Below are 16,347 nucleotides of genomic sequence, written 5' to 3' on the forward strand. Positions count from 1 at the left end.
TTTATTATACAGCAATTAAACTTCGATAAAGCTGTTAAACAAAACCCTAATACTGCAAATTAAAATTCCCAGATGTCACTATCCCCCTGCTAGAATGGCTTTAAACATATATATTTGTTTTTGGTAAGGATACCACCAACTGGAACTCTCGTTCATTACTGGTGGAAATGTAGACTGGTACTGCCACTTTGGAAAACATTTTGACAGCTTCTTATAAAGTTAAACATACATTTACTATATGATCTAGCAATTCCTCTTCTATCCAAGAGAAATAAAAACATAAGTCCATGCAAAGACCTTACATGAACATTCATAACAGCTTTATTCATAAGAACCATTAACTGGAAACAACCCAAAGGCCTATCATTTGGTGAATTCCTAAACAAACTGTGATACGACCATCTGTAAAACAGGAAACAATACAAATCTCAAAAGATCCTTGTAAGAATAGAAGAAAATGTGAAAAAGTACTTGGTAAACTATAAAGCATGATAAAGAGCATCACTAAACAGTGCTTATAAAAGTACGCAAAGTTGTGATAGACAAGTAATCACAAATCATACAGTATATAGCCTTCTGTATTTGGCTTATTTCACTTAGAATAATGCTTTTGAGACTCATCCATGTTGGTGTATGTATCTATTTCATTCCTCTTTATTGCTGAGTGTTAGCATATTTTAGTGTATGTATATATTATAGCTCAGTAAAATTGAATTTTTATACAAACCACTAATATATAGCAAAATATAGGTAATTTTCAGCAAACTTTTAAAGACCTTCCTCTAACTTCAAAATGTATTCTAAATTTTCCTGTAGTAAAGAAAAGGCACAGGACTTAGTGTCACAAGCCTGAAATTTAAATCTAGTATTTGCCATTTATCAGCTCTCAGACCCCGAGCACTTCATATTTATCTCAAAAACAAAGAAAACAATAAACCTCAAAAGATCCTTGTAAGAATGAAAAGAGAAAAAAGTACTTTATAAACTACAAGGAATGACAGATTATCCACATTAATCATTGCTTACTCAAAGAAGCAAAAGTTGTGAGAGCAGAAAAATACAAATGAACTGATCACTTATAAAATATATACATACACATACACCTTTGTAGGCATATCCAGCAGCTTTTAAAACAACTTTCTGAAACCCCAGATATTCTAATGAGAGTAGGTATGAGGTAGGGCCTCAAAATTTACATTTCCAACAAATTCCCAAAGATCGCTGATGAAGCCAAACTAAAAATACACTTACAATGGCACTAATCTAGATTCTAGACTCCAGGCCAGTGCTGTTCAATACAGCAGCCACCAGCCAAATGTCGCTATTGAGCATTTGACGTATGGCTAATCCAAACTGAGATGTGCTGTTACACAGGGGATTTCAAAGATTTAGTCCAAAGAAAAGAATGTAAAACATGTAAAATTATTAATAATTTCATACTGATTATATGATAAAATTTATTTCACCGGGTTTTTTTTTTTCACTTTTTTCCTTTTATCATTGATGTAGGTACTTAAAACTTCAAAATTACACAGGTGACTGGCGTTTATTGGACAGCAGTGGCCTGTGTTCTGGGCAGAAGGGCAGCATCAGTATCACCAATGGGCCTGTTAGAGTCCAGGTGATTCCCACGCACATTAAAATTTGAGAAGCACTAGATTACCAATAGGGGAGGGGCACTTAGTGATGTCAGCATTTGGCAGTTTAGTTCAAATAAAAAGCTAATCAACAGCAAACTGAAACTGTAGGATATTTATTTAGTCAATAAAAGTCATAGGAAAATGGATGAATCACAGCAAAGCCATCCACAAATGAGGATGTGGCACAATTAGACTAGTTAACAATCGAAGAAAAACCACAAAGATAATGGCCCAAAGGGTTCCTCAAAAGAGCATAATTAAAACTTCAAAATTACACAGGTGACTGGCATTTATTGAAAAGCACGATGTGAATACAATGATGCTATGTGACACCGTCATACCTTTTCACATCTGATTCATTGTACAAAATAGGGCATATCTGCAATTTTTGCAACATAAAACTAAAATTGTTATAAAAGTTTAATTTCACTTTTCTCTCTCACTATTTATTATAAAATTATAATACCTGTTTTAGGTAGATTTACCTTAAGCTTTTTCCTAGTAACAATTTTCTCAGATAAGCAAAATGTTAGTACCACCATTTAATAATTTTACACATCACCATATTCAGTTTTATTTTAGGCAACGTAAAATTTTTATTACCCCTTTATTCTCAGAAATATCAACTACATAACTCAAAGTATTTAAATCTGTAAAGCCCACTTTCCATTCACTTATTTAAGAAAAGCACTCAACAGATACATTCTCATTAATGAAAGGAAACCCAAATGATTAACTACAAATAATACGCTTTTTTCTACAGCATTTACATATGTTCACTTGTGACTGACAACTAGTATAGTAGGTAAAAAATCTAAATTACATAAGATATTGACTATATATAGACAAGTAATATATACAGATAGCATTAAGAATCACTGACTTAGCAATCTTTTCCAATTTCTATGGTTGATAAAGTACAAACAGGAATCTCTCAACATACTAATCCATCAACAAAGACTGGGACATACACACACTCTATTATATTACACTTCGTTTAGTTAATTTATTTTTCCACAGAGAAACACCTCCAGAGGAGCGGAACTGCATATGTACCCAGCCTGTCTGGCTCTTGAGGTTGCACAGCTCAGGGTCAAGTCTTCACAGCCTGCTCAGGGCTCCCTATTTCCTGCTCTGAAACATTTCTAGGAGCATTTTTTAAACAAAAAGAAAAAATACTGACAAGAGCCAGACCAGAAAAGGTACAGAAAGATGACCTATTCTGTAATACACCCTCCAGTAAATTAGGTAAGGTGCATGGATATGGACAAATACATCTCCAACACACCATTTCCCAACTTTTAAGAATGAAAGAGGCATGGCTAAAGCTACTTTTTAACGACCTTTCACTGTAACATTTAGTCTTCGAAGTCTCCACCTTTATAAATGGGTGGGAGAATCTGAACCAAGACCTGAGCGACTCCTCATTCAATGCTCCTTTCTCCACATTACTTCCCCTTAGCATTCATACACAAATGATCAATAAAATCTACTTCCATGTCGTAATTACCCATAAAGCAATATGTGTTAACAGCCTTTACTCATAACACACACTTCACTTGGAATGACATTAGAACTTTCATAAAGGTATGCTTTAAACATTTTGCTTTTTTAGCCTTTGCCAATGCATTTAAAACCACTGCTGTATCCAGAAGGAAAACTAAAGGTCGTTCCTATTTCTCTAATGATGATCCTGTGGACATTTCTTCTCAGAGGGTCTGCAATAACAACATACAACACATACAGGATAGTTGGTTGTCTTGTCTTGGAAAACAATCAACTACCCTAAGATGGGAGGAGGACAGCACGCCTGTGAAGAGGATTTTCTAAATTCAAGGACTTTGAGGAGATTCCTCCCAGAAGTTGTAGAGTAGCAAATGTTCACTCAGCAGGGACGGGCACCTCTAAAGAATGCAGAGACGAAAGTGCCCAGTTTAAGGTCAACAGCCTCAGGGGAGGCCCCAGGTGGGCTCCCAAGGTGGACGGAGGCTTAAACACCCTACAGCAGTTAGGGAGCGGGCACACGCAGCGGCAGGAGGCGAGGAAGAAGGGAGGTACCAGCCAGTCTGTTACTTACACACACGCACACACACACTCCACACACACACACACCCCGACACCCTCCTTCCTGGGGGCGGGGCGGGCGGGCGCTGCCCTCACACAGGAAGTCAGGAAACCCGGGGGTCAGAGGAGCCACAACTTCGAGCCATTTAAACCCTCTCGCCCACATCAGTCCCTGGGCTGGCAACAGCCTCCCTTTCCCCCACGCCCCCAACCCTCCGGCGTTGCTCCCGGCCTCACCTCGAGCGCACCTCGGCGCCGACGCGCCTCCTGCAAACGTCTCCCCCTAATTCCGTCGCCCCCATCGGGCACAGCCCCGAAGCGCCTTTGTGCAGCACGCACCAACCTGCCCTCTGTCCGCGGATACCCGCGCCCGCCACCTTACCAAGAGCCCGGCAGCCTCGCCGCAGGCAGCGCACTCCTCACCCAGTACGGGGGCTGCGGGACGCCGAGGCGAGCCTTGAAGGGCGCTCACACGGCGGCGGCCGCGGCCGGCAGGTCCCCGCAGGCGGGTCTCCGCGGGAGGGTAAGTTCCAGGGCACGTCGGAGCGCGCCGGCGCGGGGGCGGAGTGGCGGCTCACGTGACGGGGGCGTGGTTCGGGTCACGTGACGGCGGGGCGCGGCTCAAGTGACGACCCGTGAGGCCGCGAGGTGAATCGGCCTCTTTGGATTCGGGAGTGGGAGGGGGAAGCCGAGAGAGGCCGTTGGAAGGGCCGCGCGACGGGCGGGAGCTGCCGGCCAATTGGGTGTCAGCACTTTGTCAACATGAAGTGGGGAACGCTGAGAAAACGCTCTTGGGGAAAACGAGGGAAGGGCTAACGGGAAACGGACTGAGCGCAAGGGTGGCAGAAATAGAGCCCAGGGAAAGACAGCGGGGCGGTGGGCCCTGCGCGCTCCCGTCCTCGGCCCACTGGCCTGCTGGGAGCTGCTGCTGGCCATAGATCAGTTGTTCGCGGGCCTTGAAATCCCCTGGATACTCGGAAAAAGTGTCACACGCTACCGCAGGGTGACAAACTGGAACTCTAGAGATACTGAGGCTATTACCCGGCCCATGTGGAGCTGTCCTTTGCCCGAGCCACCAGAGTGGAGTGCTGGACCAGCCCTTCTCAGGGCTGAGGAGGCCCCTGGGGACTTGGAGCGGCCGCTCCAGGGTCAGGTGGCTTCAGAGCAGCATTGACCACTCATTCAGCATTCAGCCACCCACGGGGCCAGCTGTGTGCAGGCCCCGCAGAGGCCACAATGTCATTGCACAAAGTCATCCCAGTTTACAGCGTTTACAGTACGGCAGCACAGCATCCAGAAGTCAAAGGCATTAAAGGTTTTTCATAGTGATTCTATAGCAGGAGTTCTGACCAGGAAGGAGACCTAGCTTCTGCCATTATCACTCCACCCTTCGCGACTTCAGCTATCAAAAGAGCATGTTGACAGAACTCACAGTCTCCTTCTACCTCTAAAATTCAATGACTGAAAAACGTACCTGATAAGGACTTCAGAAACGACTCATTCAGTAACTAATTGTTGATTGTGGCTATTATGGTGCTGGGATAAAATTTTAATAATGGTGAGGGTTGCAGGGGAAGGACGGGGAGCGCCAAGATACGGTTCAAGAGCCATTCTCTGGGATTAGCTCTTTTCACTTCATACTTGAAGATGCCTTTGTGTCTGGCTTCCTTATCACAAGCTGAACTCTCAATTGTTCTGTAAAGGCTGCAAAGAACCCAGTGGGATGCTGGCAAGACTTTAATAGCTGTTGTTTACCACTTTCTTATAAAATTAAATCTAATGCGGGGGGGGGCTAAAGTTTTAAAATAATCTTTTATAAATTAAATGTCCTTAAAATAAGCTTGAGACCATACTATCTATATCATTGCACTTGCTACTACCCTTTCCTTGGCACCGATGATCTTTTCTGTCTTCTGCAGATTCTATCATGTTGCCTTTTCCATGCCTTTGTTCAGAGTACTGAATATTGCTGCATATATGCTTCGAAAACTATTTTGTGTAGAATCTTTTGTGTTCTCTTTCTAGAACCAAAACAAGGACTACAAAAAGGAAACTATGCCTTGATTGGAATGTGCTGATAACCTTATCTTACCTACTCTCCAAACCTGAATTGGACACCTTTGGTTTCAGCAAGAGATAGAACAGTTTGCATATACTTGCTGATCTGCCTGTAACTCCACTTCCTATTTCACAACCTAATCTCAGATGATACCACAATGCCCGCAGTATGCTGATCACTACCAACAGCAGATGGAGTCAGATAAAAAGAGCTCTCACCCAAGTGTCTTGTTTTAAGGGGACTTGATGGGAGCACTGTGAAATCATATGCAACATTGATTCTAGTTAGTTTTTAAATAACAGTGATAGCATATGTCTGGCGCCTGTGCTCAGGATCTCAACAGTTCATTTTCATGATATTGACATTTAACTGGCTTCTTATGAAATAACACAGAGTTCCAAAATGTAGACTTCGATATAAGCTCCACAAAGGAAGAGATTTGAGTTTGATCTGTGTGTGTGTGTGTGTGTGTATGTATCTTCCAAGTGCCTAAAAGCACTTGGCATGCAGTAGTTACACGACGAATTTCCGTTGAATGTATATTTGAGGGAAAATATACTCTGTAAATTGCTGAATAAATTTCTCTTGCTTTCTTCCTAATTCTTTAATAGGTAACCCACTTTTCATTGTGCATTTCTAAATAGAAAAGCATAAAATTATATCTGGCATCCCTGCTTTGGCTAGGCTATAGAGAAACAGGAATTTGGCAGTATCTATCAAAATTACTAATGCATACGTATGGTCAGTCTCCAATTTCACTTCTAGGGATTTATCCTGCAGATATATTTCCACACATGAGAAATGATAAGGTATTTCTTGTGTTGCTGAAAATAGCAAATGATTGGGAACAACCTAAATATCCATCAACAGTACACTAAATTATAATATGTCCATACATTTAAATATGTACTATGTACTTGTTAACAAAAAAAGATAAGCTTCTTTATGTTTTAGTATTCAGATCTCCAAGATTATTTTTTGTTAAATGAAAAAAAGCAGGAAAATGGTGCAGAATAATGTATGAGCATGTATATACATTAAACTAGGACAAACTGTTAAGGTATGAGAAATCAACGGATGGAAGACATAGGAAAGACATTTTACTCTATTCGTATTTAAACTTTTCATATTCAGACCATAAGAGTGATTTGCCTCTTCAAAAAGTTAAACAAAAATGTTTAATTTAAAATTTTTCTGTTATCTTTATTTTATTAAAACATTCAGGTTTCATCTATTTTATCAAATAATTTACCGATCAGAATAAGAATACCAAGTTAGCCAGCATATACATCAGGTAAACTTTCTAAAAATTTAGTTATTTTCATTAAGTTCAAGTCGAACAATCTCTGTTCCTTACTGTAATAAATTAAGATCCAGGTACTACATTTGAGGCTTAGTATACATCATATCAAATGTATGTAAATTTTCAAAAGTATTTTTCTTTTAAGTAGAGCCTTAATTAAACAAGTTTTAACTTGGGTCCTCTGTTTTAAATAATAGAATTTCATGGACCATTTGTTCATCTCCTAATTAAGGTCAAGAAAAATATATTTGAGAAAAAACACTGAAGGCATGTCTTTCTGTGAGTATCTGTTCACTCGCCTACTTTGTAATGTCAACTGCTGCTTGTTTCCATGAGTTACACAAATGCCCTGAAAATTATTTTGCCTAATATGTTTCAGTATTTGATTATATTTACTTGTGGGTAATTTCCAGAAATCTCAAATGGAATTATAATCATAGACTAAAATTGCATTCAAATTTACATAACACCATCTCTTTAAGAGCTTTGTTTTCTTGTGAAATCTCACCATTTTCTTGTGAAATCTCACCATTTTCACTGTATAAACTTACATGGCCAGGTTTTTTTTACACTGTTATTAAAGCTAGGTGCAGGCATAAATAATTAAGACTAAAGGACAAATTGCCATTTGGAGCTTTTTTCCAATTACCTAGCCAGGGCTGCCTAATACAAGAAAATTAGTAATTGGCCTTACATTTAAACTATGTAATCAGCCAATTAATAATTCAGATATATTTTAATTGATAATTTGTTCTGCTTATATCCTTTAAATATGTATTCATTTTAGTTTTATATATAACTCAGACTTTGATATAGGCACTAAGGAAATGACCCTAGAATTAATAAAAATCAATAATCGATAATTCATTATTTAAGCCTATTTACATTGCATGAAAAACCTTTATATTTTTCACAATTAGGCAGTAGCACAATGTTTCAATATGAAAAAAGTAAAATAGAAATAATATGTCTTGAATAAAAATAAAGATACTTCCTTAACTTTTGGAATAAAGCAAGGTTATCTGTTTTCACCAGTTCTAGTCAACATTTTCCTAGTGGTTCTAGCAGGTGTCTGGCAATAAGTAGATGTGTAGATAAAACTTTATGTAAATTTATGTAATTTTGTACTACAGATAAAACATCCAAACAAATAACATTACTAAATCACATTACTAATATACCATGATTGGTATATCATGGTGGGTGGGATAATTGAGAGAAAAGCAAACCTGGCATTTGGTAGATGGTCAGTAAATAATGAAGTTTTGTGGAGTTTTTTCAACTCTTGGTAAAAGAGTAATTTGTTATAGACCTTTCCAGATTTAGGCAGGTAGGAGATGAAAATATACCTCTTTCTTAGTTTGTATTCTAGAAGCTGATGTTGAGGCAAGGAGGTAAGTGCAAGAAGTTTATTTGAGAGGAGATGGAAGCACCAGTAATGAAAGTGAGGAAATGAGATAGGGAAGAAAGTATTGATAGATGATGTTTAATCAAGCCACTGTGGGCAGGTGGAGGTTAATCCCACTAGGGAAATTCTGGGAGCAAAGAAAGCATAACCTCTCTTCTATTTTCAAACAAAATTGAGCAGCCGTCAGCTCAAATACTAACTTGACTTTGTGGGATTTTCAAAATATATATGTACAGGATGGATCTGTCCATCATAATCATATTTTCCTGAAGATGGTGGACGAGTCCTCCAGCTCCACAGTAACAGGGGCCTATAAGACTTTTAAGTCAAGCATGTGAAATTTACATTTTTGCAGTGCATGTACTTCCGACTCACCTTTATAACTGTGTATAATAATAGCTTGAGGAAGAAATCCTGAAATTTTTCTCTATTCCATACTTAGGAAGAAACTTTTTTTGTGTCTGTGGTTATAATTATGTTAAAAATATTAGAATAGTCAATGTACATTGTCATCTTTATTGCTACATAACCTATAACTTTATCATTTCCCAGTAGCAATCCAAATGTGATAATATAACTAGAAAACTATAAGTCAGTTCAACTACAAATCAGTAGTTGAATAGAGACTATTCAAATAACTAAGAACCAAGAAATAAGAAAAAAAAAGGAGGGGGAGTTGGTGCTCAGATGGCACAGAGTTCACGCACAAAACTTTTACTGGATCCAAAGTTCTAATGCATTCAGTAGTCTAGTTATTCTCCATTTGCCCAACCACATCCCCAGGTACAATTCTCCATCCTTCCCTGTCGTGCTTCCTGCCTTGGATGACAGAAGACAGGATGGGAAGAAAAAAGTCGGAGTATTCATTCTCCACTCCCTGCCTTGCTAAGGTTCTAATGGAAAGGTAGCTGCTCACCTCCACAAACGCATTTCCCTTTAACAGCTCTTCTTTTACGGTCCTTGCTCTCTCCAGGCCCTGGAATACTGGTCTTTCATCATCCATTTGGAGGCCTAGAGGTGGGAATGGCCCTGACTGTACTCATCTCTGAGCACCCGCCACCCCCTTATTGGTTCCCTCATCCCTGCCCACACCCTGTGAATAGTCCCATCATTAAATTTACTTCCATTAAATTCATTTAAGTGGACCTTTTCCTGATAAGACCTTGGCTGGTACATGCAGTTAACTGTTTTTCTCACCAGGAGCTATTTAGAATATAACAGGCCTTTGATAATTTTTATGCCACTGAAATTAGAAGAATTCCAAAGAACACCTCAGCAAAAGAATAATACCAACATCCTGAGGGCAAGTAAAACAAAAGAAGAAAAACACTATATAAAAAGCAGCAACAAATGCTCCAGCCCAGTTTTGAAAACATTTAGTAAAGGCATTTCAACAACCCTGGAAGTTCTTACAAACTGTTTTGCATGAACACTGGCACATGTAAAACTAGCCATTAACACAGGATGCTGGCTAATACTTAAAGTATTCAGATTTGTTTCCTCAAATTTTAGTTTCTCTAACTTTAAGAAAATTGATTAAACTCTTCATTGTTTTTTCTATTTTGATATTATTCATTTTAATTCCTAAAAATATAATAAGCAGCATCATTTGTCAATCATCATCCAGTAGAAGGAATAAATTTTAAGTAAAAAAATAAATGAGTTTTATCTTAACGTGGCAATCTATCTAGTTAAGAAAAGGACAGTACCAATTCTTTAGAGCAACTTTGCATAGTTATTGAATAACTTCAAAGATTAAAATTATTGAGATTTTGGAACAGGAAAAAATTCAACTTTCAGGGAGTGCTGTACTACAGCTGTTGATATTATCATGATAGCATTTAGGTAGTTGTCATGGCAACCATAATGTAATCCTTCATTAGTGTCTTGGAACACCCAGGCACTCCAGGAAGCAAAGAGGATGATTCAGCAGGCGGCATGCTCCTGTCTTCTGAGTCAAGAAAATACCAATGCTTTCACTCAGCATTTTAGAGGCATCATTATATGAAATACAAAATACAGCCACTATGTGATCTGTGAAAGTTTCCACAAGAGCAAGGTGCTGTCTTCCTTAAATATTCCTGTAAAGTCTATTTTTATTGATTTTGACACGAATTTTCACTTTGTGCTATTGCGCAGCCTTTATTTTTCTTCTTTTCATATTTTAAGCAGTTTACAATATATTCTTCACTTTCATCTATTGGGTGCAAGGTCAGTGAGAAAGTAAAACTGTCTTTCTGCTGCTTTACTAGTTTCATTGAAAGCAAGAGAAGAGATTGAAATCAGCGGCTAAAACAAGATAGTTTTTGTCTTTATTCCCTGGTATAACATCACACAGAATCTAAAATTGTCAAGAGTACTGAATTCAAACCCAGAGCTGTGGTTAAGCACCTGTGCTTTGCATATTTTGTAAAATCTGTGAAATCAGAATGAACCATCTAATGAATCTGAAAACAAGGAGTATCCACGGTATGCTAATTCAAAGATTTATTTTAATAAAAGAAATAAAAATAGGCAAATAATACAGCTACTTTGAAAATGCACCAAAACAATTCTTGCCATGTAGAACTTTCTCACCATTTTCTTCTGTTCGATAAACTCTTTCTTACTATTTCATGTATGTGTGTGTGTGTGTGTGTGTGTGTGTGTGTGTGTGTATGCGCTCGCGCGCAGAATGAAAGAGGAGAGAATTTTGCATATCTAAATATATATTAAATTCTATTCAGGCTGGGAAAAATATATGAAAGAAAGCAAAAATTCTTTAATAGTTTTAAAAAATGGAGGGAAAGGAAAAATTCTCTCCCTTTGATTTGACAAAGTTAGTCTCAGCTCTTCACCTGAGTGTGCAGCTTCGCTATCACCACTTATACTTACATGTTTGAACTCTTGACCATTTGAAGGTATCTACTGATACAGTTTCCCATAGCTTCACAAATAAACCAACTTGCTCTCTGTTTTCTCTGTCTTTGATGAAGATTCCCTGATGTATTGACATTCAATTTCCGTATTGCAATCCAATATTTCTATAGAGAGTTTACACACTTTCACTTAGCTGAAAAGAAGGATGTTTTCTCTAAAATCACAAAGATTCCAGAGCCTTCTTTCTTAGTGGCTAACAGATTTATTTATTCTCATATTAATCAATCTGTTGTAACGAGACTGCCAACTCTCTGTCAAACTGGTTCCACTTCATTTCAGTGACCTTCGTTCTCCTGTGTGTTTGCAGTACTACATGGCCTGATAGAGAATGGCATTGTGTTCCAAATGGTATTAAGTCTAAAATAAGACTTCAGTTTGATTAAAACCTTCTCTTTGATGCTTAATTCTTAAACTTTTATATATAATGTTTTACATATAAGTTCACATTCTGTTACAAAACTTTATATACACATTTCAGCCTATTTAACATAATTATTTTTACTGTGAACAAAATTTTAACTCATAGAATAAAAGGGGCATTGGAAACAGTTTCTGTTAAAGATGATAAGGAAATAAAATGGAATTCTTTACTTGATGGTGCGTGGTGACTTTCTACCCACTGCATGTGGGGAGGGAGGCGGCAGCATGATTTCTTGAGAGAATTCGGGAGTCCTAGATCAGGATTCTCGCTCTGTCATTAATTAGCAGTATCATCTTGTACAAGTGTCATCTTAGATGATACCTCTCATAACCTCAGTTTCTTCCTCTGTCAAATGAGAGAGTTGGCTTGGATGACTCTAAGATCTTTTTTGTTCCCAATATTCCTTGATTTTCTTTGTGACCTCTAGATAGATATTTGACAAAGTAAGTCATTTTTGGATTTTGACTTATATTTTACAATAACATTTACTGCAATGTAATAATACTTAACACTCTTCCTTTCAACCTCGAAGTATTTTTTTAATAATGTAATCTATTAAATATCCCTTATATAAGAGGTGGAACTGGAATAGGGAGGAAGCATGAGAACTGGATATTAAACCAAGCTGTTTACAGAGCCTGCAATTTGCTGTCAGACCACAGGAACCTACAGAACAAAGGAAGATTCCTGCGAGGATTATTAACAAACCATTTACTCAAATGTGGAGGAAAAACAGTCTTTAAATTGTACCCTACACAAATTAAACTGGACCATTCATTCCCCAAGGCCAAAACCATGGGAAATCTGTGGAACAAAGGCCAAGATTGCTAGCAACCTTTCACACTGTATACCCATACCATCAAAGTAAAATAGGCAAACAAAGCCTTTGAACTGTACAGGTATAAAATAAATTCCCTGAACATCCAGGGTCTCACTCTCTCCCTGTCTCTCTCCCTCTGTCTTTTTTCTCTGTCTCTCTGTCCCTTTCAGTCCTTCTCAGCTCTCTCATTCTTTGTCTCTGAGAAGAGACCACACTCTGTGGAGCGTTATTTCTTTTCTAATAAATGTTCCTTTTGTTTCTAACCTTGGCCTGTGCTCGCATTCTATCTCACCACAGGCAAGAACCCTCACCAAAACTCTCTCAGTGCAAAATCCCACTTGGGGGGATTTGCCTTGTCCTGCATCAAACTACTGTTATCCCCATTTTTCACATAGAGAAATATATGAAGTTTCCTTATTTGACCAAATGGAACAAAGGTAGAGAATCATTATTAGCCATTGACTCCTACTTACTGGTCTTAAGCCCTGCCATTGCCAGTAAGAGGCAAGTTATTTGATCCTGAGTCTGAATAGTCACCAGCTCAGAGGGAGGACAGTTTGACTCATGTACCTTTACTTCAAAGCCAGAGAGTCTGTATTTAAGCCCCCTTCTGATACTTGCTCTAGTTATATCCATAAGAAAAATTGTACATGAAGTGCCAGGCTTTCAGGATGTGGCTACAGAATAAAGGATGACATTCCAAGTTAAATTAAAATAAATTAAGTGACATGTAATTAAATCGTTTTAAAAGATGACCCTGGAATGGCAACTTTTTGTGGAAGCACCATGGCTGCTCAGTGACTCGTGCTGAGACATATTCCTGGTATTATTATGTATACAACGTGTTGTTTGAAAAGTGGTCAAAAAGTACTGAATGCAGTATTAAAATGAGTAGTGGGTTAAGTAAAGGAACAGTGTGCTATATTACCATGGTAACGTGAACTTTTATTTCACTTGTACAGCAGAGAGAAATATATCATTTATCTTTCCTACTCTTCCTGGTTGCCCCTTCAAGTTGCTGTTCAAATGCTCTCTGGAATGACCTAACAGGGACGAATTGCATACAGAAGGCCTTTCTCTGGGCTGTGCTTGCTAGTCCTCTTAGTGAATAGGGGTAACAAAGACCCCAAAAGATGAACAAAGAACATAAAAGTAAACAATTCACAAAAGAGGAAATTCAACTATTTAACAAACAATGGAAAAAGTAATCAAAGATATGCAAGTTAATTTAACAAAGTGTTAGGTTGTTTGCTTTTATGTTAACACTCAGCAATGGCGTCAATGTGAAAGCCACTTTCTTGCAAATTGCTTGTGGCACTGAAAACCAATTCAGCTCAGTTAAAAAGAAAAATGGCAGTGATGCAAATCAAAATTAAAGAATTAAAATATTTTATGCTTTTTGAACTAGTAATTTCAACCTTGGGAATTTTTTCTAAGAAAGTCTAAATATGAAAAATATTTCGTATACAGCAACATTTTCATCACAGGAATATTTTAATATCAAAAAGGAGAAACTAAATAAATGTCCAACAAACAGTTAAAGTATAGTTCATTCTTACCAAAATGTTATTTTGGCAAGTAATTACAGACATTTTTTAAACTGTTTCTAATTACATAGGAAAATACACGTTATCATGTAAAGTGAGAAATCAGGCCACAAAAACCGTGAAAGAACCAAGAAAATAGATTTTTTTAAGATGGAAAAAAACTTATTTCTAGGGAAAAAACACTATAAGAAATTACACTAAAATGTTAATAGTAGTTGTCTTTAGATTGGTAACTCTTTACTTTTCTGTATTTTCAATATTTTTATATTGACCACTTGAGACTTTTATAATAAAGACAAATATGTAAAAAAAAAAAAAAGATTAACATTTTTCATTATAGCTTCTTTAAAAAAATATTACCTAAAGAAAAAACTGAATTCCCTGAATTCTGTCTTTCATCACTGTTATCTTTGCCATTCTGGTTTATATATCGTCTTTACCAATACTAAATAGATAATCAATCTGTTTACCAAGGCAAAAAGAAATGCTCTTAACAGCTTCCTTAGAAGTATTGTATGACTATGCCCATTTACTATGGACATATAATATTATATGAGCATTTTGTATGAATATGCCCTAATACAAAATTATTCTTTCCAGTTTACCATAACTCTTATTTAAAATTCACTTCTCTATCTGACACACTAAAAGTTCTTTTTCTAAGTTTCATTGAGTTATATTGTTATTTTTTAAGAAAAAAAAGGAAAATGGTAAAAACAATGATAAAAGTTGGTACTATTTAGTCTTCAAAAAGAACAGCACAGCTTTCATCAAAGGACTATCTCGTACTTAAACGAAGGAATCAGAAAAGGAGAAAATGACAGATAATCGGTGGGAGGAAAATTTTTTCACATAAAACCTGTCAAGGAATAGAATTGTACAATAATTTTGGACTATCGCACACTGCAAATTATTTGCATGGGATAGCATAACATTGGATTGGCTTTGTTTACTACCACCTAAAATCAAAACCAGGTAGGTACACTCAGACAGGTTTTGAAAGACCAATGAAGAACTGTCAGCAGGATTCCTCATCAAGTCATGCTGGAGGGAAAGAGACATGGCCTCCAGCTTCCGTCAGCAGTTCCTACTGGTTTCTTTCCCCCTCCTTTTTCTTAAAATACTCTGAATTTGTGACTTCTGTTAGGAACATACAATATCTCTTTGATGGTGAATTTGATTAATTCTACTTGAATATCAACAACTTTTCCACTCTGTCAGCTGTTCTTTAATATGCGATTCTAAAAACAAAAAATGTCACATATGGTGCAACTTGTTTTATTCTTAAAATTTACACTAATAAAGATGAATTTTGGATACCTTTTATGATGGCTGTTGTTAGGTGCCAACGTGTCAGATTTAGCAACCCATTATTTATCCTCTGCTCTTGGGACTCATCATTTTTCCTGCATTGCCACTTGAGAGGTCACAGCCCTCTGAATGCTCACGCCCTGTGTGCATTCCATTCATCCTGCTCACCCATTATGGATTATTGCCATCTTGTGGAAAAACAGGGTTGACTACCAGATGGTAGTTTTGCAATTTCCGGAAGTAAAGTGAAATAGTTTTCATCAGGGGAAAAACGCATTTTTTTTTTTCTCATGCATATTCTGGAGTTCTAAAATAACAAGCATTTTTCTATTCTATTTCACTTGGGGGAATGTACAAGTCCAGTTGCTGAATAGATGCAAGAGTTGGCTTTCCACAGATCACACAAGAATAGGGCTTGTGAAAAAGTTGGGCCACGTTCTTAAGTAACCCTGTAACTATAAAACAAAACAACAAAACAAAACAGAGCCAAAACATTCAATTGCCTTTCCTTTCACCAAAGAGAAATGCAGTATTAGATATTTTCCATTTCTAAGTTCTGTAATGGCACACTTGAATCATTGAGCAATTTTCAGGTATATTCTTAAAATGAGATTTATTCATATTTAAAATTTAGTACAGTCTTCAAAGTGACAGGATGATTATAATTCCAAAATAATGAGGCATTTCTCTTTCTCGAGTTGTCATAAAATTTACTAACACTATTACAATTTTTTTAAAAATCTAAATTAAGCAAGATAACAGGCCTGAGTTCCTCAAAACTACCAATATTATAAAAGACAAAAATGGCACTAAGGGGAGCAGTTGAGATCTTGTTCCCCAGCATATGTCATCGAT

The 16,347-nt window shown here is 37.3% G+C and overlaps 1 protein-coding gene and 1 long non-coding RNA gene across 8 annotated transcripts in view; one reads left to right on the plus strand and one right to left on the minus strand.

The window, feature by feature from the left end:
- ARHGAP12 (Rho GTPase activating protein 12) overlaps positions 1 to 4,282 on the minus strand; it is a 115,350-nt gene extending 111,068 nt beyond the window's left edge. For 2 of the 7 annotated variants that reach the window (XM_039839754.1, XM_039839753.1), the window contains exon 1: positions 4,087 to 4,221. The gene's annotated coding sequence lies outside the window, so the exon portion shown is untranslated. Of the gene's footprint in view, positions 1 to 4,086 lie in introns of all 7 variants that reach the window. The other 5 variants (XM_039839748.1, XM_039839749.1, XM_039839752.1 and 2 more) reach the window with 5 other exon arrangements.
- A 72-nt stretch (positions 4,283 to 4,354) lies between these two features.
- On the plus strand, positions 4,355 to 6,363 carry LOC120584119 (uncharacterized). The gene is made up of 2 exons (XR_005647972.1): positions 4,355 to 4,471; positions 5,042 to 6,363. It is a non-coding gene; the product is annotated as an uncharacterized LOC120584119 (long non-coding RNA).
- The last annotated feature ends 9,984 nt before the right edge of the window (positions 6,364 to 16,347 follow it).

Source organism: Pteropus medius, unplaced genomic scaffold (genome assembly GCF_902729225.1).
Source record: "Pteropus medius unplaced genomic scaffold, Ma_sr-lr_union100, whole genome shotgun sequence".
NCBI classification, from domain to species: Eukaryota; Metazoa; Chordata; class Mammalia; order Chiroptera; family Pteropodidae; genus Pteropus; species Pteropus medius.